Genomic DNA, 22643 nt, shown 5'->3' with positions numbered 1-22643 from the left:
CCAATCGGAAGGTGAAAGGTACGTGTGTCCGGATGCCACCTTTCTACTTAAGCATTTATGAGTGCTTTTTGATATTGTAATATTCTAATTTGAGATGCATGATAGAAGCCAGTTAATCGTAAATATTCCTCCACCCTATCATCGTATCGATCCAGAGGGAGAGGGTGATTACACTTAAGCATCCGTGAACTCTACAGAAAAAAAAATTATTAATCAAAATACGAACAATTTCTAATTTACTACTAAAACATAATAACAAAAACTAGAACAACCAATATTATCAACAAATAATTACTACCAAATACAACATTATACTTAACTCAATTAAAAACGTAACAGTAAACAATTAATTATTATCAAATCCCAAATACAATGTATTATTATTTTTTACCTAGTCTTAATTATTGATTTTAATCAGCAACATTAATCCAAAAATATTACAATAAATTTTAAACATGTTCCTTTCACTAATCTGTCATATTAGTCTAACTTAAACATTATCATTGGATTAAATTTCTAACTATCATTTAACTATAAGACCTTTATTTTCAACAACAACAACAACAACAACAACAACAACAACAACAACAACAACAATAATAATAATAATAATAATATCATCGTCATTGAGCCTAAATTTAAATGTCTAACAACCTATAATTAAATTTTTACTAATAATAATTATATTAATTATGATTTAATAATAATAATAATAATAATAACACCGTCACTGAACCTAAATTTAAACTACTAACAACTTATAATGAAATTTTTAATAATAATAATAATAATAATAATAATAATAATAATAATAATGTCATTGACCCAAAATTTAAACCACTAATAATCTGTAATTAAATTTTTAATAATAATAATAATAATAATAATAATAATAATAATAATAATAAAGTCAATATATATATATATATATATATATATGTTTTCTAACTGGACCTAACAACAAGAACAATTATAATGTAACTAAATTTCTAACAACACCAAATAAATCTGAATTAATATTAACAATAGTATTAACAATCATCATAATAATAACACTAATAATAACATTCTCAGTTCACGTTGAACTATTACGTTACAGCAACAACACCCATTATAATAACTCTCAAATAATCATAATAATAAAAATAAAAATAATAACAATAAAAATAATAATATCACTGATGTTTTCTTAACTTTGGTTCTTAACAACAACATTTATAATTAAATTTTTGATAATACTAATTAAACTATTCAAATATTTAAAAATAAATAATAAAAAAACTTACATAATTAGGATGGTTGAGATATCTTATAATGTGAAGTTGAGGACGATCAATATCTTTAGATTTTAGTTTCCTTGACATTATAAAATTTTTTCACTAATTTTGAGAAGAAGAAGACTTAGACGAAGGAGGGGATGAAGGAATGGTTGCTGCTGAGTAGGGGTGTCAATGGGGCGGGGCGGAGGCGAGGGCGGGGGATGCCTCCCTGCTCCCCGTCCCCGCCTTCAAATTTTGTCCCCGTCCCCGTCTCATTCCCCGCCGTGGGGGAATAATTGCCCCAATCCCCATTCCCCACGTTCCCCGTGTTCTCCGCAGGTCCTCATTCCCCATCTGTTTATGTTGAACATTTATATGAAAATTATCATAAAAATTTAAAAAAATATAAAAAAAATCACAAAATGTCAAAACAACACACAAACATACATATCACAAACATACATATTTTATCTATGATTACAACTTACAAATAAAGAAATATAAAATCAAGTGATCATAGTTCATAAAACGAAATTTTAAAATACAACATCCATTCTTAAAAAAATCATAAAATAAAGTCTTCAGCTTCCAACAAACAACTCCATATTCTCTGTTAAAATATAACACAAACATGAATATGTTAACATACATCATAAACAAGAATACCATATAATTAATAAGAATTTGACATAATAAAAAAATAATTACCTAAACTTTTAAATCTCCATATCCATCATATAGTCCTAAGGAATTGAAATTTTCGACCCTGATTTACCTATATTATATCAACCAACAATTTACGAGAGTTAAATTTAACATGAAATTGAACTTTAATACGAAATAAAATTTGAGTTATTAGTACTTTTACCTGAAGAGTGTATCCAATGTTGAGTACAAATTAACGCATTAACAAGTTCACAATCCAATCTATTGCGATGTGGATGTATAACTCGACCACCGGTGCTAAAAGCAGACTCTGAGGCAATAGTAGAAATGGGAATGGCTAAAAAATCTCTTGCAATCTTTTGTAAAGTTGGATATTTCACTCCAATGTTTTTCCAGTAGCCCAAAATGTCAAATTTTTCCAAATTTGTTTTATCTACCATAACACTCTCTTCCAAATAGAAATCCAACTCAGTTTTCGCAACACAGTCTTCAAATGTATCTTCCACAAATTGCAAGTAGATAGAGTTAAATTTTCTCTTTGAAGATCTTTCATCATGTCCAACATTCAAAGTAAAAGCCGAACTATCATTATTTGTTGCTCTTCTTTTAACCCTAGCCTTAAGTTGATACTCACATACTAATTCTTCCATCATTTTCTTTACCTTGCTCAAATGATGCTCACTTTGAGTTTCATATATTTTAGGGAAAAAAAATTTCAATAATTTCATTTCATACCTAGGGTCTAAGATAGCTCCCACAGCCATGACTTCATTAATTTGATCCCAATACTTTTCAAACTTACTAATCATATTTGTTGCCATTCTATGAATCATCTCATTGAGACTAAGCAACCACTCATTCAATGTCAATCTCATTTCACACACCTTGGGAAAGTACAAATTTGTCGTTGGATATAAAGTGCCCAAGAATAATTCAGTTACACTATAAAAGACTTCTAATTTATCAACAAGTTCATTTGCCATTTCCCACTCATCATCAGATGGTACAACTTTATACAGAGATTCACGGTGTCTTAAACGCTCAAAAACTTCTCTATATGACAAAGCAGAAGCAAGCATTAGATAAGTTGAATTCCATCTAGTTCTATAATCAAGTGCAAGCTTTCTCCTATAATTAATATTCAATTGCCTACAAGTGTCTTCAAATTTTTCTTCTTTTTTCTGTGTTGCAACCCAAAAAGAAACACTATCTCTGATTTTTTCAATAGAACCATATATTGCATTCATGCCATCTTTCACAATCAAATTCACAATGTGAGCACAACAACGCATGTGAAAAAATTCCCCTCTCTTAACAAAGTTAGACGGTAAAATCTTATCAAGCACAAGATGAATCATGGCATCATTTGTACTACAATTATCAACCGTTAAAGTTGACAATTTTCTATCTATATTCCAATCATACAAGGAATTCACCAAAGCATCACTAAGAACTTCAGCAGTATGGGGTGCATGCACATATGCAAACTTAGAGTAATGTAAATATAATAAACAATCATGACTTTAAAAATTCAAATATTTAAAAGTTGCTAAAAGTATAAATAATACCTTACAAGCCGATTTTGCAAGTTCCAATCATCATCAATAAAGTGAGCTGTAATCGCCATATAGCCTTTGTTTTGACAATCAGCACTCCACATATCAGTAGTTATAGCAATGCGGCTTGAATTTTTTCCCAACAATTTTAGAAGTTTTGCCTTTTCAGCTTCATACATCTTCTCAACATCACTTCTCAGTGTATTTCTTGTATAAAATATGAACAAAGGTTGAGTCTCAGCCATAAACTCATGAAAACCTTGTTGCTCAACAAACGACATAGGGTGTTCGTCCCTAATAACCCATATTGTTAATGTTTGTCGTGCTCCCTCTTGACTAAATGTGAAGTTTCCAACCAAAAGTGAATCCGTTGGCCTTCCTATTCCTGTCGAACCTGATGATTGCTGCATTGTTTTCAATATTGATTGTTTTGGTCCCCTGACAGTACGAATCGGGCAAATTCTAATGTGATCATGCAAGTGCTTAGTTCCTTACTTCGTGTCACCTCCAATCTTTCTTTCGCAATATTTACATATTGCCTTCCACTTTCCATCTATTTGCTCTATCCTAAAATGTTTCCAAGCCTCAAAAGTTAATCCTTTTTTGTTAGGACTATTTTTCACACTTTGGCTAACTTCTTGCCCTCCCTCTTGTGTCTCTTCTTGTGCTTCCTCTTGTGTTCCTTGGACATGTGCTTCAATTGCTTGACCCTCAGCATCTTGAGTTGGTTCTGTCTTATTATTATTGTCAACAGGAGTCGAGCTTAAACTATCCATCCTATACAGTAAGATTTAATACAGAAACACTAAATTAAAATTCAATACATAAATATGAAATCAAATATTATTAAGTGCCTTTTTCATTAACTTCTTCTCATAAGGAAACAAATTATTAAGTGCCTTTTTCGTTATTGTACTTTTCTAATTCAATATAATTAATCCCGCACCAGAAAACAGCATACTACTAATTTGTGTCTCAGAAAATAAACTTCAGGAAAATAGTATGATCTTTAATGATTTCTATAATATAGAAAAATATCAAACATGTGATGTTATGGATTACATACACATGCAGTAACAGTTTATAGAGCTTGTGTTTTGATCATTTTTTGAAGTCAGATTGCTTATTTTACATCCCTTAAGTAATCAATATTCTAAAGATCTCACTTAGTATTTTTTGTTTTTCATCATCTCATTTTGGCCAGCTAACCTTTTAACCATTTCTAACTTCAGCTAATCAATCCAAATGCCAAGATAGCTTAATTTGGAGGAACCACTGGAACAATATATTCCAATTTCAGAATTACAAGAAAAAAAACATATAGAAAAAATAATTAAAGACAAAACGCCCAAAAAAAAGATCTGTGCTCTAACTTGGATTAAAACATAATTTCAAATTACTAATTACATCACTCTCAAGGATTGAAACCTATGTATTACTTTCTTCCAACCACATACAATCAATCACATTTTGCACTGCAAGGGGAGTTTTCTTAAATCCGTGTACATACATATTAAAGTCAGAAATTACAGCAGGTGAAAACTTAAGTTTAGAACTAATACTATACTGAATCCTAATTGCAATCAAAACTCATAACTAACACTTACTACAACAAAAAGAGAACCTGAAACTTGAGGCCTGAAACACACTTAATCCTTGTACTAAAGTAGCTCAACCAATAAATTAAGCACAATAAGAAGGTGAATTAGCTTTATGTTTAGTTGATTCATGTATCACCGTTTTGAGTTATAATTCAATATATAAATGGTGCAGCAAATCAGAATTTTTCATTCTACAAAATATAAATTATTAATACAGAATAGCATAGCATAAACTCATCAACAGGCAACAGCTAATAAAATCAGAATTCAGAATTAATGGAATATAAAAAAAATTAAAGTATGAAAATAATGAAAAAAACAGCCACCAATTATCAGAAATTCATAGAACAAAACATCCATTAACAAAAACAACAGCCACCAACTTCAAAAAATCAAAATCACCATCAAATTCATGAAAAAAAGCAAAAACCTAAACTGAAATCCCAAAATACAAGAAGAAAAAGAGAGACTAGTGAATCTTACCAGGGATAAGAGAGAAATGGCTGAAGAGGTCAGAAATGCCGGTGACGAGAAGAGCGACGAACGACGAGAAGAGAGCGAACGGAACAGGACACACGGGGCGGTGCGGTGATGATGCAGTATGGGTCGGCTGAAACGGACAGTGACGAGGCCGTGACGATGGTGGTCGGAGGTTGCTGGCTGGGAGCCTGGGACGACGGAGAGAATGCAGAGATGAAGGAGAGTTAGGGTTAATTGGAAACTCGAAGGTTGCGGCGCTCTCTGTTAGAAGTGGAAACTGGGAATTGGGAAGAGGAGTTAGGGACTTAGGGTTAACTTTTGTGTGTGTATATATATATATATATATATATATATATATATATATATATATATATATATATATATATATATATATATATATATATATATATGCAAAGTGAAATTACTTAAAAACCAAAATAAAAATTAAATTCATAAGGATATTTAAGTAATTTAATATATTTGGGGATTGTGGGGAATACGGGGACGGGGACGGGGATCCCCGCTCGGGTCCCCACATCTGCTTCGGGGGAATTTTGTCCCCCATCCCCGTCTCCGCAGGAAAAATTTTCCGCCATCGGGGCCCCATTCGGGGCGGTCCCCGCAGGGATCCCCGCTTCTTGAAAATTTTTGACACCCCTACTGCTGAGGAAGGAAGAAGCTCATTTCGGAGAATGAGTATACATGCAGAAGGTTTTACTGGGGTTAGGGGCCACCGTTGTAGGGAGCAAGGTCGAGTCGACACGTGGCGGGGGGAAGGAATTCGGACCCTCCGATCTGTCAATACATTGCGGACTGTCCGATTTGTTCATTGCTTTTCGCACCGTCCGATTTGTTGCTTGCTGACACCACATCCTGGTAATGCTCACACACACTTCATAACACCGTTGTACTCCAATCCCGCTTCCATAATAAAATTAAAAACCGCTCATTAACTTGGGTTGACAGGTGAAACAAGAGTCAAGTTCGCTGCCCTGTTGTTTTGAATTTTAACATGAATAATCAGAGACTCAGAGACTCGCTTTTACCATTTGCTAATAAACTGACGCTATATTTTTGTGCACTACAGTGCCATATTAAAGATCATATTTAATTTTGGTGAATTCTAATATATTGATGATAGTTTTTTTTAGTGACTATATATTGATGATAGTTATTATGATTATATAAATATTATTACAATAAAAATTATATTTTTTATATTTTAATAATATTATATTTAAAAAATATTATTTAACAATAATAAAATATTATTTTAATTTTAATATTATTTTTTAAAATATTATAATCCTAATAGTCACTATAACATAATTATATTAGAATTATCCTTTTATTTTCCCACGGTGGAGATATCCAAGGTTCGATCCAACATAGTAATTACTAATTAATCACTCACTAACTTATAATATTGAAGACTAAATCTGGCTGACCTGTGGTCCCGAAGGCATAATGATGAACTGAAATGGCCCATTGGACATTGGTTACCCCACAGGAACCTAAATAAGAGACAAGGACTCTTTTCTTATAATAGTTGCTTGATCCCATTGTTGGTTTGGGAGCAAACAAATGAAGCTTTGATCATTAAAATCACGCACCTCCAAATATTTCAATCCCATTTTCTTTTTCTTTTAGACCGTAGGAGGGGTCTTTGGCTTTGCTTCCTTCAGCAAAAGAAAGTTACATTAGTGATTCCACCATTTGTTGGTCTTTCGGAAGAAGACTATTGATCAAACCATATGCTAATAGATTTATTAGTAGTAGTGTTCTAGTTGCTTCTTGACCCCCTCTTTTTTCCTAGCTACTTTGTTATTTTTCTTTTTTCTTTTCCTTCTTTTTCAAGTATATTGGAAAGGGCATATTTGGGACTCTGTGTCCTATAATTTATTTAATCCCAAAAAGCAAGTTGACTAAGATTATTATTGTGTAGTTCATCAGTTCTTCACTATACTCGAGATAAACAATGAATTATTGAAAAATAAATCCACTGAAGATATTATATACTTTAACTTTTGATTTATGAAAAATAGTAATGTTAATATTTAGTGTAATTTTTAAAATTAAATTATAATTTTTTAAAAAACTATTTAAAAGTTTATAAAAAAGTTAAAAAAAATAACTTCTCTCATAATACTTCTACTTTTCATCACATTTTTATAAATAAATATTTTTAAAATTAAAAATTCAAACACAAAATAATTTATTTATAAATTATTTTTAATAGAATCATTTATTATTTAAGTTATTTTATCAAAAAGAATTTAATTAAATTAGTTACCTAAACTGAGCCTAAATAGATAAGTCTAATTTTTATAACAACTATTGCTGTGCGAAAAGGAATTATATTTCTCAATTTTTTTAAACAATTATTGTTATTAAGTGTGATCTTTTTTCATATATATTTTTAAGTGAATCAAATTTTTTTGGTGACCCAGAAAATAAGTAATTAAGTGCATGTGATCTATTCCCTCTTCATGATCCATATCATTCATTAATTTAATTGAAAATTCATTTATATAATAATTATTAGTAAATTGCCTATTACCAACTCACATTTATTTCTATTTCTATTTAAAATTTCAGAGACAGTTAAAATAATCAAATATAGATGTAAATATATGTATTTAAACAAAAACTGCAACGTAAAATAATAAAGAGAAGGGATTAAATTCAAATTAAAATGGTGGTTCTTTTAAAGTTAATCTGTTTAAAACATAACTCAATATGATGAATCAGAGGCCCGGAATACTTACCACTATATATATATATATATATATATATATATATATAAAACTCTTTAAAAAATAAGTGTTTATCTAAAAAAATTGTAATATATATTACTATTTTTATTCATATTTTTATTTGTACTATTCGAATTAATCATGAAATAAGAGATGAGAGAGAATTGTTATTGTACTCATTTAAAAGACTATTTTATATTATTTTAAAAATTAATATGAATCACATTTATAAATTTTAAAAATTAAATACAGGAAATTAAAATTTAAAAGAATAAATTGAACTTGACGTATAAATTTAAGAACTAAATAATTAATTGAGTATTATTTCTTTTATTATTTTAAAATATTTCAATAATTTTATTAATTTAATAAAAGTTTTAAAACGATCACTTATTTAAAAATAAAATAATATTTATTTATTTAGATAGAAAATAATGCTACATATTAACGCATGTGTCATTTTTTTAATATCTAAAATAAGAATTTAATTTTAATACATTGAAAATATAAATTTTAGAATTCTATAATCGCATTTATTTTTTATATGATTATTTACGTTATTAATATATAAAATAATTATTTTTATTGGTTCAGTATTATTAATTAAATATATATATATATATGATAAAATTAAATTTTTAAAATAATTAATATCTTAAAAAAAGATATTTTTTCTCTTAGTAACATCGACACACTGTGCCCATCATATGATACGCACAAACACTTGTTTGTGACACATCACACATGATAGTTAACAACATCATTGCGGTACATATATCCAAAGATGGCAATATTATTTCTTAAGCTGAAGGTTTAGTTGGCATCCATGGTTCAAATTATTTACACCAACCTTATAAAGCCCCCATTAATTTAATATCAACAAAGAGCCTCTTTCACTCCACATGTCCCAAGTTATTTACACCAATAATAATCTCAAGTCTTGAAAGGAGCTGGTATATATATATATATATATAGGTACAGTCTTGAGTCACCAAAGCACAAAAACCGGTCAATGAAGCAACGAACCCACTCCGAAGCCACCATGGATAGTCGCCGGAGAAAGAGCACCTCCGGCGACTCCTTCTCGTTCCCAAGCACCCCAAATCCAGAGTCGGACTTTGAGTTCGAGTCTCTAACGCCGGATTCACCGTCCAGTGATCCGTGCAGAACCTCACCAGCAGATCACCTCTTCTTCAATGGCCGTCTCCAGCCTCACTCTTTCCCTTTATTCCAGCACCACCACCACTCGATTTCCACGACGAGCCGAACTAGCAGCATCAGCAGCAAGGACTCTCTCATGTCTTCTAGAAGCAACAGCATTAACAGCAGGGGAAGCAGCAGCTGCAGCAGCAGCGCAAGGACAAGCGCCAGTGACGGCTCAGAGAGAAGGTTGCTCCACAGCAAGCTCTCATCGTTGTCTTCATCGGCATCGCCGTCATGCAAAGGCGTGTATATGGGGAAGAGGACCATGGTTTCAGCTCACCCTCAGGTGTATGGGTGCTCGCAGAGGTGGCAGTATTTAACGCCAGTGCCCGCGTTGAATCGCGACGCCTCGAAGAAACGAACAGGGGAGGTGAAGCAAAAGAAGAAGGAAGACAAGAAAACAAAGAAGAAGAAGAAGATGATGAAGAAGAAGAATAAGGAGAAGAAGGTGCGGTTGCGATTTGGCCGGAAAATTTTGCGGTGGTTTGTGATGGCGTGCAAAGAATGCCACGCCATGGAGCCGTCTAAAATCAAGAAGAAACATATCATGTCTCAACAAAATGTGAATACTTAGCTTCTGTAACTTTTCTGAATCTTTTTTCTTTTAATATTTTCTACGTACGTAGATGGGATTTTGGGTTTGTATATTTGTGAAATGTGGCTACAAATTTCCACATCGAATTGTTTATTTTGATTGTGGTTTTTTATTTTGGTTTTTTCTTTTTGAAAAAATAAGTTGGCTTCGTTTTGATTCTTCCAAAAGTTTACGAAGAATAGTCTGAATTTGATCATATATGAAAGAAAATCGATCTTACCTTGGAGTTTGTGAACATTATGATGGATGGGTTTATGATTTTGTCCTGAAAGCTAAACATTCATCATGTAATTAATTATGAGTACGCCGTTCATATATATTATGCTATTCTCTATTTCTTATCGAAGCCATTCCTGTAGTCCGGGTGGTGTTGGTGGCATCGGCGACTAAGAATCAGATGAAGGATGACGTGTGTGCAGCGGAAGAGGCGGTATGATTGGTGCACCGCTAAATGAGCTGCTTCCCGGTTTTTCTCGCACGAAGGAGTACATGTCGGTGTCGTGTTCTTATCCTGGTCTAGATTGTACTGCTGGAGGCAATTAATCTCCTTCTCGTACCTCTGATAAGCATGCCTCCTCTTGTCTCGCTCTTATTGGTAGTGGCCTTCAGTTCTACGTATCTCATCCTGTGCTGCTGTAACTCTCGCTCTAGGTCCAACAACAGTTTCCGGTTGAACAGGGTAACCTGCTCTCTAATGTCTACACTTTTGCTGGCAGTAAATTCAACATTGAAGAATTACAGAGTAGTTGTGCCGGAGACACATTTGAGGCCGTAAACTCTCCTCTGCTTGCGGCTGCTTGCGATTTACGTCTACAGCTCATCCCTAGAGATGGTGGTGGCTCTGATGCGCCCCAAGCAATCTGATTCGCACGGTCCTCTTGAGCCTTGGCTAACTTACCTGTTAATTCAAGCTAATTTCATATCGAATAAGGTTTAACACAATTTAAATATGTAAATGATAAGAATGAATAGCTATATTAGGGTTTGAATAACTTACGGTGGTGTTCTCAGACTACTTGTCAACGCACTTGGAGTGGTCATTCTTCTTTGTATGCATCCTATTGAAGATCTCGCTCCGATAGAGTTTTCGACCCAGCTCGATCTCCCTACAATACAACTTAGAATTATAGTAAGTCATTATGTATCATTAATGGCTCTGTTAACAAATGCACCAAATCGCTGCAAATAATACCACAATAAATAAATATTGTTTCCATGAGGACTAAAGAATTGAGTAAACGTCTTCAATTGAACTCTTAATTAGATCAATAAAATTATTGTAGGGAGTAGTAGAGTTATCAATAATGATGTATACAATGTTTATGAATGAGAGAAACTCATAATAGATGTGATGTTAAGATTTCAGAAATGTTTAGTTATTAGGAAAAAGAAATTTCATGTTCTCTACTTTGATTTATGCAAAGATATTTTTATAATAAATTATAAATAATTAAACTCTAATTTTTTGGCAATTCAATATTTTTTTATTTAATCTAATCGTGAATTTCTTGATTAATTAAGTGGTAAAAAGAGGTTAAGCTCAATTCTGATTTAATGTCACATAATTTTCAAAGTTCTTATTAGTCAATTGAAAAATTATGAAAATGACTTTCAAGCTATCTCAATATTAATTTTTTCAAGATAATAAAGGAATCTAACACAAAGTTAGAATATTTTCCAACATTAAGAATAAGAACGAAATTTAATTTTTAAAAAAGTATCAATGCATTAATCGAAAAAAAATAATCAATCACTAATTCATAAAACTAAATAGAGCTCCTAACCTTAATACAAGAGAATTAGTGACTCATGGCAAAAAAAAAAAAAGAAGATAAACTAAAACCAATGAATGTGGGATGCTGGATGATCCTGGATGAATCATTGCACGTTTATTTATAATCTAAATCTTAACCTAACTTTTGAACTTGAACTGAAATCTAATCTTATTTTTTCGGAGAATAAGATAACTAAAACAACAATTCAAATTTACACTAAAACCATCTTTTATCTTTCTAGAAGGAAACTAACAATAACTAATCATTCAAATCTTGAATCTTTGGTGTGTGGGGGCAGAATCACAATATCCTAAAAGTGATACTAGGCCTAGGCGCTGAACTTCGGTAGCCCCAGCCCTTTAAGATTCACTAGGCGCTGGGCGCCCATTCCTTTAAGCCTCGCTTGCCTTTGGCGCTAGGCGCCAATACTTGTATTACGTACCTGGACTTGTTCGTTGAGCACTAATCTTATTTTTCTCCAAGGCGATGGGCCCAAGGTTAGGCATTGGGCGTTGGACCCCTGGAAGTGAAAATTTTGTGGGCTCTGGGCACCCAATATTATGCAAGTTTACTGGCGCTGAGTATAACACCCCGTTACTCTAAGCATTACCTCTAGCCGTAAAGTAGAGGATAACAAAGTGTCATGACAGTTCTAAAGCTTATAATATATTAGATATCCAATAATTTATATAACTAGAAGCCCGATGAAGGAGTAAAGCTCAAAGTCGCATAAAGCGGAATTACAAAACGCGAAGCATTCACACTTGATAACTAAAACACGTAGGCACAGATAGAACAAGACATAATATATATAAAACCTCGTACATAGCTCTAGGATACATAAGGTAATAACTAAATTAATAAGATATATATATATATATATATATATATATATATATATATATATATATATATATATATATATATATATAAGTATGATATACTAAAAAGAGGACTAGTCACAACCTGCGGAGTTTAGGCTGGCTAGTCAAACCAAATACAACAGAGTTTTGAAGTTTAAAATAACTTATACAACTTATCTCTCAAATCAAGTCTCTAAGGCCGTAAAGTCTATAATAAAAAGGGTGAGAGAGAGTACCACCACAAAATAACCAAAATATAAAGATAACAAAAGATCATCCGCTCTGTCACCATCCGCAAATTCACCGAGGTGGGTTGCGACCTGCATCTGAAAAAAACAACAACATATGGTATGAGAACCTGAGGTTCTCAGATTGGTAACAGTGTCCAATATGTAAAATATAAGGTTCTTGGACGCTAAAGTCAATCCTAGAACTTCACATCAAAAACAGATATTCAAGCCTTAACAAAAATAAATAACTTAAACCATAGTCCATAAACAGGGTTATCTAAACTTAAGGGATTTCTAACTAAAACTAGTCACATATCCCACAGTCTTCGCCAAACTAATCTCCGTACAATCCCATCGTCACCACCTCCCGATCCTCCTTAACGCCAGTAAAACACATTTAATGCAAACAAGTAAAGCACCATTAATATTCATGTGTAACAGGTAAGCCAACTAGCATTTAGACATATTATTCAAATAGGCATAACTCAAGTAGTCAAAGCAAGCAAGCAGGTAAAAGATGCATATGATGAATGTCTATCCTATTTGGCTCGTGATATCACTTGTCTGTTTCAAATGCCAACCCGACACATCTCCGGAGATATTGCCTTTCTGGCACAACCAGGAATATAGTGCCCTACTCATTCTTGCAGCAGAGAATCTGCCACGCCAAGGATATAGTGCTCTGCACACTATTGACCCATGGATATAGTGTCTGGCACACTCTTTCGGGTTATAGTGCCTGAATTCACTCTGGCAGCAGAAAATGTTATGTGGCCGGAAGACTGCCACAACCCTCACAACTCAACGTAGGCGGGAGACTGCCTCAACCCTTACACTGGCACCGCTACCTCGACAAGTGGGAGACTGCCATAACCCTTGCCCGAGGCACATAGCAACTTACCAATCATAACAATTCAGTAATACAGCACAACTCATAGCACAATACTGTCCATACTCATTCCATTAACCATAATCATTCATATTTCTCAAGTTCCAATCTCATCATCACCATTATCAATTCTCAAGTTTCCCAATATGACATAATCATTCTAAATCTCAAAGTCTCATCAAAGAAATACCTCACCACACCATATTTACTAATCTTATCCACAAACCTTCCAAAGCTTAAGTCACTGGCTCTAAACTCATATAAAATAAAATCACCAATTCAAATTAGCTATCCCATCTTCACTAGTCTTAGATTTTAGTTACTAGCCACAAGTCTTAAGGAAAAGTTATGGAAGTTTAGAAAGTTAAGGATCCCTCAAAAGCATAGAAAAACACATTTTTAGCAAAACAGGGGTTGTGCGTACACTCCCCCTATCGTGCGTACACACACATTGAAAAAAGTGCATTCGTGTAGGCATGCATGGGCTGCATACGCGGGCGTGCTGGACAGAGGCCACCACCCGCGTATGAAGCATGGGACCGCATACGCATGTATATCAGATTCTAGAAAAGTTAAGTTGCAGAAATTTCAGTTTTAGACCCCAAACTTTAAACGTTCATAACTTCATCTATAAAAGTCTATTTTTCTCAAACTTTATATCAATTTAAAGCTCTTTAAATCATCTTTAATTTAAAATAATTCTCAACCAAGATCAAAAACTGAGGCTCAAGTTATGATCCACCAAAGTTCACAAAAAACAGGTTTTTTTTACCAAAAGTGACAATTCTCTAGTTTTTCAAAACTTCCAAAACCAAAACAACTCAAAACATACCCAAATATCATAAAACACTACCTCCTACATCAATTTACCATTTCATATCATTTTTCTCAATTGAACACCTATTTCACTCATTCTTTTCCACTTTTTTCCATCACAATTCAACAAAATTCACAATTAACAATCAATGGCTCAACCTTAACAATTTTCACACAATATAACTCTTCATATACATTATTCACCACCATTCAATATCAACATCAACTACACTATTCAAAACCCAATATCATCATCAATATTTATAACCACTCATCATAATCATATTCAACATCAATATTCATCATAATTCATATATCACATATTCCAACACTCTATATCATCCTTTTCATCATCAAACGTAAATTCACATATAATTAATCATACCTAACATCATTCTATCCTATCATAAGGTCAACTAGTCTAAATGTCCAAAAACATTACATATTACAAAAAGAAAATCGAAACCATACCTTAGCCGATTTTCATGCAACTCAAAATACCAAGCTCAAACCAAAGCTCCAAAACCATCAAGCTCATTCCAACAAACACCATACCTCAATCTAACATCATATAACATACCAACATCAAACCTCGGGTTCACAAAAATAACTAAACACAAGGGTTTAGTGAGACCTTATCTTGTTCCGGTTCTTACATTCTTCCCTCCTAATTAGGAATTTTGTCCCCAAAATTCGAATCACATGATATATCCTCCACGAAGCGTTCTACTACCAATGTTGTCAACCCAAACAAGTCGTCAAGGCATCTAGTCCACCATAGTTCTACCGTGTCGATTTTCTCTCTCACCTTCCGCTGCGTCACTCTGATTATCTGCCACTAAGAATCTGACTTACTCCACTATCTCGAGCAGAAAATTTCTTTTAAACCAAATACCGCTTTTGTAACATTTTTCAAAACCTTCAAAATAAGTTCAATCTAAACCAGTTCATTGTAAAAGCTTTTTCAAAAGACTCAAAAATCATTTATTCTTAAATCAATTACTTTAAATCACCATTTTCCTTAAATTCATTAAAATCCTTAAATCATAACTTTTTAATTTGAATCCTTTTCAATAAGTTAAATTACAAACCAAATTCACAAATTAACAAAATCATAGAACTCAATTTTTCTGTAAACCATATCATATAATCTAAGAATTTCGACCTAATCTCAAAACGAAATCAGTTAAACCAAAATTTCTAAACCAAATTTGAAAATCATTCTAAACTTTAAAACTTTTTCAACAAGGTTCAAGGCCATACTGGTTAGGAATTGAAAATATTAATTAAAAATCGCAAAAATATCAGTCGGTTCTTCTGATGATACACCCTCATTCTGTAGCTACTTCAGTTGGCACTTCCCCTGCCATCAGTGTTGAACCTCACCAATCAACTGATATGTCGCAAACTGATGAGCGGATAATTTATACGCTTTTTGGCATTGTTTTAGGTAGTTTTTAGTAAGTTCAAGCTACTTTTAGGGATGTTTTCATTAGTTTTTATGATAAATTCATATTTCTGGACTTTACTATGAGTTTGTGTGTTTTTCTGTGATTTCAGGTAATTTCTGGCTGAAATTGAGGGACTTGAGCAAAACTCTGAAAAAGGCTGACAAAAGGACTGCTGATGCTGTTGGAATCTGACCTCCCTGCACTCGAAATGGATTTTCTGGAGCTACAGAACTCCAAATGGCGCGCTCTCAACGGCGTTGGAAAGTAGACATCCATAGCTTTCCATCAATATATAATAGTCCATACTTTATTTGGGAATTGACGACGTAAAGTGGTGCTCAACGCGAAGTACATGCTGCTGTCTAGAGTTAAACGCCAGAAACACATCACAACCCGGAGTTGAACGCCAGAAACACGCTATAACTCGGCGTTCAACTCCAAAGGAAGCCACAGCTCGTGGATAGATCAAGCTCAGCCCAAACACATACCAAGTGGGCCCCAGAAGTAGATTTATGCATCAATTACTTACTCATGTTGTACCTCAAGTTTTAATGCAATTACTATTATTTTCTATTCAATTCTCTTTTATTCTTATTCCAAGATATACGTTGCACAACAACTTGATGAATGTGATGATCCGTGACACTCATCATCATTCTCACCTATGAACGCGCGTGACTGACAACCACTTCCGTTCTATCTTAGGCCGGGTGCATATCTCTTAGATTCCCCAACAGAATCTTCGTGGTATAAGCTAGATAGATGGTGGCATTCATGGGAATCCGGAAAGTCTAACCTTGTCTGTGGTATTCCGAGTAGGATTCTGGGAATCCGGAAAGTCTAACCTTGTCTGTGGTATTCCGAGTAGGATTCCGGTATTGAATGACTGTGACGAGCTTCGAACTCCTGAAGGCTGGGCGTTAGTGACAGACGCAAAAGAATCAAGGAATTCTATTCCAACCTGATTGAGAACCGACAGATGATTAGCCGTGTTGTGACAGAGCATAGGACCATTTTCACTGAGAGGATGGGATGTAGCCATTGACAACGGTGATGCCCTACATACAACTTGCCATGGAAAAGAGTAAGAAGGATTGGATGAATGTAATAAGAAAGTAGAGATTCAAGAGGAGCACAGCATCTCCATATGCCTATCTGAAATTCTCACCATGGAATTATATGAGTAACTATTTACTATTTTATTTTCTGTTTATTATTTATTTTTAAACTTATCATAAACCATTTAATCTGCCTAACTAAGATTTACAAGGTGACCATAGCTTGCTTCATACCAACAATCTCTGTGGGATCGACCCTTACTCACGTAAGGTATTACTTGGATGACCCAGTACACTTGCTGGTTAAGTTGAACGGAGTTGTGTCCACACATAGCATAGAGCCACAATAATGATTCCATACAATAACAAAGAGACCAACTTTAATGATCACAATTTCGTCCACCAAGTTTTTGGCGCCATTACCGGGGATTGTTCGAGTATGGACAACTGACGGTTCATCTTGTTGCTCAAATTAGGTAATTTTCTTTTCAAAAAAACTTTTCAAAATACCTTTTTCAAAATTTTTCTTTTCTTTTTCGTTTTTTTTTCAAAAAAATATTTTCGAAAAAAATTTATTAATAAAAATACAAAAAAATCATAAAATCATAAAAACCAAAAATATTTTGTGTTCTTGTTTGAGTCTTAAGTCAATTTTTAAGTTTGGTGTCAATTGCATGTTTTTAAAATTTATGCATTATTTTTTCGAAAATCTCATGCATTCATAGTGTTCTTCATGATCTTCAAGTTGTTCTTGACAAGTCTTCTTGTTTGATCTTGATGATTTCTTGTTTTGTGTTGTTTGTTGTTTTTCATATGCATTTTTCGTTTGTTAAAGTCCATGCATTAAAGATTTCTAAGTTTGGTGTCTTGCATGTTTTCTTTGCATCAAAAATTTTTCAAAAAAAATATGTTCTTGATGTTCATCATGATCTTCAAAGTGTTATTGGTGTTCATCTTGACATTCATAGTGTTCTTGCATGCATCATGTGTTTTGATCCAAAATTTTCATGTTTTGGGTCATTTTCATGTTTTTCTCTCTCATAATTAAAAATTCAAAAATAAAAAATATCTTTTCCTTTTTTTTCTCAAAATTTCGAAAATTTGAAGTTGACTTAGTCAAAAATTTTCAAAATTAGTTGTTTCTTACAAGTCAAGTCAAATTTTCAATTTTAAAAATCTTATCTTTTCAAAATCTTTTTCAAAAATCATATCTTTTCCAATTTTTTTCTTTTTTTCAAAAATTTTAAAAATCTCTTTCAAAATATTTTCAAAATCTTTTTCTTATCTTTATATCAAATTTTCGAAAACTCACTAATAATTAATGTGATTGGTTCAAAAAGTTGAGGTTTCTTACTTTCTTGTTAAGAAAGGTTCAATCTTTAAATTCTAGAATCTTATCTTGTAGTTTCTTGTTCGTTAAGTCATTTTAAAAATTAAATCTTTTTCAAAATATCTTTTTCTTAAAAATCTTATCTTTTTCAAAATTCTATCTTTTTCAAAAATTTGATTTCAAAAATATCTTATCTAACTTCTTATCTTCCTATCTTTTCAAATTTGACTATAATATCTTTTTCAACTAACTATTTGACTTTTTGTTTGTTTCTTATCTTTTTCAAAACCACCTAACTATTTTTTCCCTCTCTAATTTTCGAAAATATCTCATCCCTTTTTCAAAAATTCTTTTTTTGTGTCTTATCTTATCTTTAATTTTCGAAAATACTAACCTCTTTTTCGAAATTATTTTCGAAATTCTCCCTCTCTTTTCTTATTCTATTTAATTATTTATTTACTAACACTTCTCTTCACCTCTCTTCATCTAAAAATCGGAACCCATTCTTCTTCACTCTTCTCCCCTTTCTTCTTCTACTAACATAAAGGAATCTTTATACTGTGACATAGAGGATTCCTCTTCTTTTCTTGTTTTCTTCTCTTTCATATGAGCAGGAACAAGGAAAAAGGCACTCTTGTTGAAATTGATCCTGAACCTGAAAGGACTCTGAAGAGGAAACTAAGAGAAGCTAAATTACAACAATCTAAAGGTAACCTTTCAGAAACATTAGAACAAGAGAAGGAGATGGCAGCCGAACCCAACAACAACAATACAAGGAGAATGCTTGGTGACTTCATAAAGCCAACGTCCAAATTTGATGGAAGAAGCATCTTCGTTCCTGCCATTGGAGCCAATAATTTTGAGCTTAAGCCTCAACTAGTTGCTTTAATGCAACAGAACTGCAAGTTTTATGGACTTCCATCTGAAGATCCTTACCAGTTTTTAACTGAGTTCTTGCAGATTTGTGAGACTGTAAAGACAAATGGAGTAGATCCTGAAGTCTACAGGCTCATGCTTTTCCCTTTTGCTGTAAGAGACAGAGCTAGAATATGGTTGGATTCACAACCTAAGGATAGCCTGGACTCCTGGGATAAGCTGGTCATGGCCTTCTTGGATAAATTCTTTCCTCCTCAAAAGTTGAGCAAGCTTAGAGTGGATGTTCAGACCTTCAAACAAAAAGATGGTGAATCCCTCTATGAAGCTTGGGAAAGATACAAGCAGTTGACCAAAAGGTGTCCATCTGACATGTTTTCAGAATGGACCATATTAGATATATTCTATTATGGTCTATCTGAGTTTTCGAAAATGTCATTGGACCATTCTGCAGGTGGATCTATTCACCTAAAGAAAACGCCTGAAGAGGCTCAAGAACTTATTGACATGGTTGCAAATAACCAATTCATGTACACTTCTGAGAGGAATTCCATGAATAATGGGATACCTCAGAGGAAGGGAGTTCTTGAAATTGATGCTCTGAATGCCATATTGGCTCAGAACAAAGTGTTAACTCAGCAAGTCAACATGATCTCTCAAAGTTTGAATGGATGGCAAAATGCATCCAACAGTACTAAAGAGGCAACTTCTAAAGAAGCTTATGATCCTGAGAACCCTGCAATAGCAGAGGTAAATTACATGGGTGAACCTTATGGAAACACCTATAATTCATCATGGAGAAATCATCCAAATTTCTCATGGAAGGATCAACAAAAGCCTCAACAAGGCTTTAACAATGGTGGACGCAATAGGCTGAGCAATAGCAAGCCTTTTCCATCATCTTCTCAGCAACAGACAGAGAATTATGAACAAAACACTTCTAATTTAGCCAATCTAGTCTCTGACCTGTCAAAGACCACTTTCAGTTTCATGAGTAAAACAAGATCCTCCATCAGAAATCTGGAGGCACAAGTGGGCCAGCTGAGTAAGAAAGTCATTGAAACTCCTCCCAGTATTCTCCCAAGCAATACAGAAGAGAATCCAAAAGGAGAGTGCAAGGCCATTGATGTAATTAATATGGCCGAATGCACAAGGGAGGAGAAGGACAAAAATCCTAGTGAGGAAGACCTCCTGGGACGTCTCTCAAGCAAGAAGGAGTTTCCTATTAAGGATCCAAAGGAATCTGAGGCTCATATAGAGACCATAGAGATTCCATTAAATCTCCTTCTGCCATTCATGAGCTCTGAAGACTATTCTTCCTCTGAGGAGGATGAAGATGTGACTGGAGAGCAAGTTGCTTAATATTTAGGAGCTATCATGAAACTGAATGCCAAGTTGTTTGGTAATGAGACTTGGGAAAGTGAACCTCCCTTGCTCATTAATGAACTAGATATCTGGATTCAGCAAATTTTACCTCAAAAGAGACAAGATCCTGGCAAGTTCTTAATACCTTGTACCATAGGCACATTGACCTTTGAAAAAGCTCTATGTGATCTGGGGTCAGGGATAAATCTTATGCCACTCTCTGTAATGGAGAAGCTGGGATCATTGAGGTACAACCTGCCTTGTTCTCATTACAATTGGCAGACAAGTCATTGAGACAAGCTTATAGAATAGTAGAGGACGTGTTAGTAAAGGTTGAAGGCCTTTACATCCCTGCTGATTTCATAATCTTAGACACTAGGAAGGAAGAGGATGAATGCATCATCCTTGGAAGACCTTTCCTAGCTACAGCAGGAGCTGTGATAGATGTCAACAGAGGTGAATTAGTTCTTCAATTGAATGGGGACTACCTTGTGTTTAAGGCACATGGCCATCCCTCTGTGACAAAAGAGAGTGAGCACAAAGAGCTTCTCTCAGTTCAGAGTCAAGAAGAGCCCCCACAGTCAAACTCTAAGTTTGGTGTTGGGGGGCCACAACCAAACACTAAGTTTGGTGTTAAGACCCCATATCCAAACTCTAAGTTTGGTGTTGGGACTATACAACATTGACCTGATCACCTGTGAGGCTCCATGAGAGCCCACTGTCAAGCTAATGACATTAAAAGAGCGCTTGTTGGGAGGCAACCCAATTTTTATTTATCTAATTTTATTTTTATTTTATTGTTATTTTGTGTTTTATTAGGTGCATGATCATGTGGAGTCACGAAAAAAAATATAAAAATTAAAAACAGAATCAAAAACAGCAGAAGAAAAATCGCACCCTGGAGGGAGGACAGACTGGCGTTCAACGCCAGTAAGAAGCATCTGGCTGGCGTTCAACGCCAGAACAGAGCATGAATCTGGCGCTGAACGCCAGAAACAAGCAACATTCTGGTGTTTGAACGCCAGAAATGTGCCTTGAGGAAAGCTGGTGCTGAACGCCAGTAACAAGCATGGAACTGGCGTTCAACGCCAGAAACATGCTATACATGGGCGTTGAACGCCCAGAACATGCTACACATGGGCGTTGAACGCCCAGAACATGCATCACCTCGGCGTTTAAACGCCAGAATGGTATGCAAAGGCATTTTGTATGTCTATTTGGTGCAGGGATGTGATTCCTTGACACCTCAAGATCTGTGGACCCCACAGGATCATCTCAGGATCTGTGGACCCCACAGGATCCCCACCTAACATATTCCCACCTTACCTCCTAATCCTATAACACTCTTCCCCATGTTACACTTCCCAACAACTTCAATCTCTCTTCCCAATTACCCCCTTCACCACTCACATCCATCCACTCTTCCCCATAAACCCCACCTACCTTCAAAATTCAAAAACACTTTCCCACCCAATCCCACCCTAAATAACCGAAACTACACCCACTACCCTCCCTATATATACCCTTCCATTCTACTTCATTTTCACACAACACAACCCCCTCTTCTATACCTTGGCCGAAACCTACACTCCCCATTCTCCTCCATATTTTCTTCTTCTTCTTCTTCTCTTCTTTCTTCTCTTGCTCGAGGGCGAGAAATATTTTAAGTTTGGTGTGGTAAAAGTATAAGCTTTTTGTTTTTCCATTACCATCAATGGCACCTAAGGCCGGAGAATCCTCTAGAAAAGGAAAAGGGAAGACAAAAGCTTCCACCTCCGTGTCATGGGAGATAGAAAGATTCATCTCCAAAAGCCATCAAGACCACTTCTATGATGTTGTGGCAAAGAAGAAGGTGATCCCTGAGGTCCCTTTCAAAC

At 34.2% G+C, this 22643-nt stretch overlaps 1 non-coding gene across 1 annotated transcript; it reads right to left on the bottom strand.

Annotated features, from left to right (window-relative positions):
- Nucleotides 1-19671: 19671 nt before the first annotated feature.
- Nucleotides 19672-19775, bottom strand: LOC112792868 (small nucleolar RNA R71). Its single transcript, XR_003197589.1, has one exon. It is a non-coding gene; the product is annotated as a small nucleolar RNA R71 (small nucleolar RNA).
- Between the last annotated feature and the right edge of the window lie 2868 nt (nucleotides 19776-22643).

Source organism: Arachis hypogaea, chromosome 3 (assembly GCF_003086295.3).
Source record: "Arachis hypogaea cultivar Tifrunner chromosome 3, arahy.Tifrunner.gnm2.J5K5, whole genome shotgun sequence".
NCBI lineage: Eukaryota > Viridiplantae > Streptophyta > Magnoliopsida > Fabales > Fabaceae > Arachis > Arachis hypogaea.
Note: the sequence above shows the minus strand (reverse complement) of the source record. Positions and strands in the feature narration are given on the sequence as shown.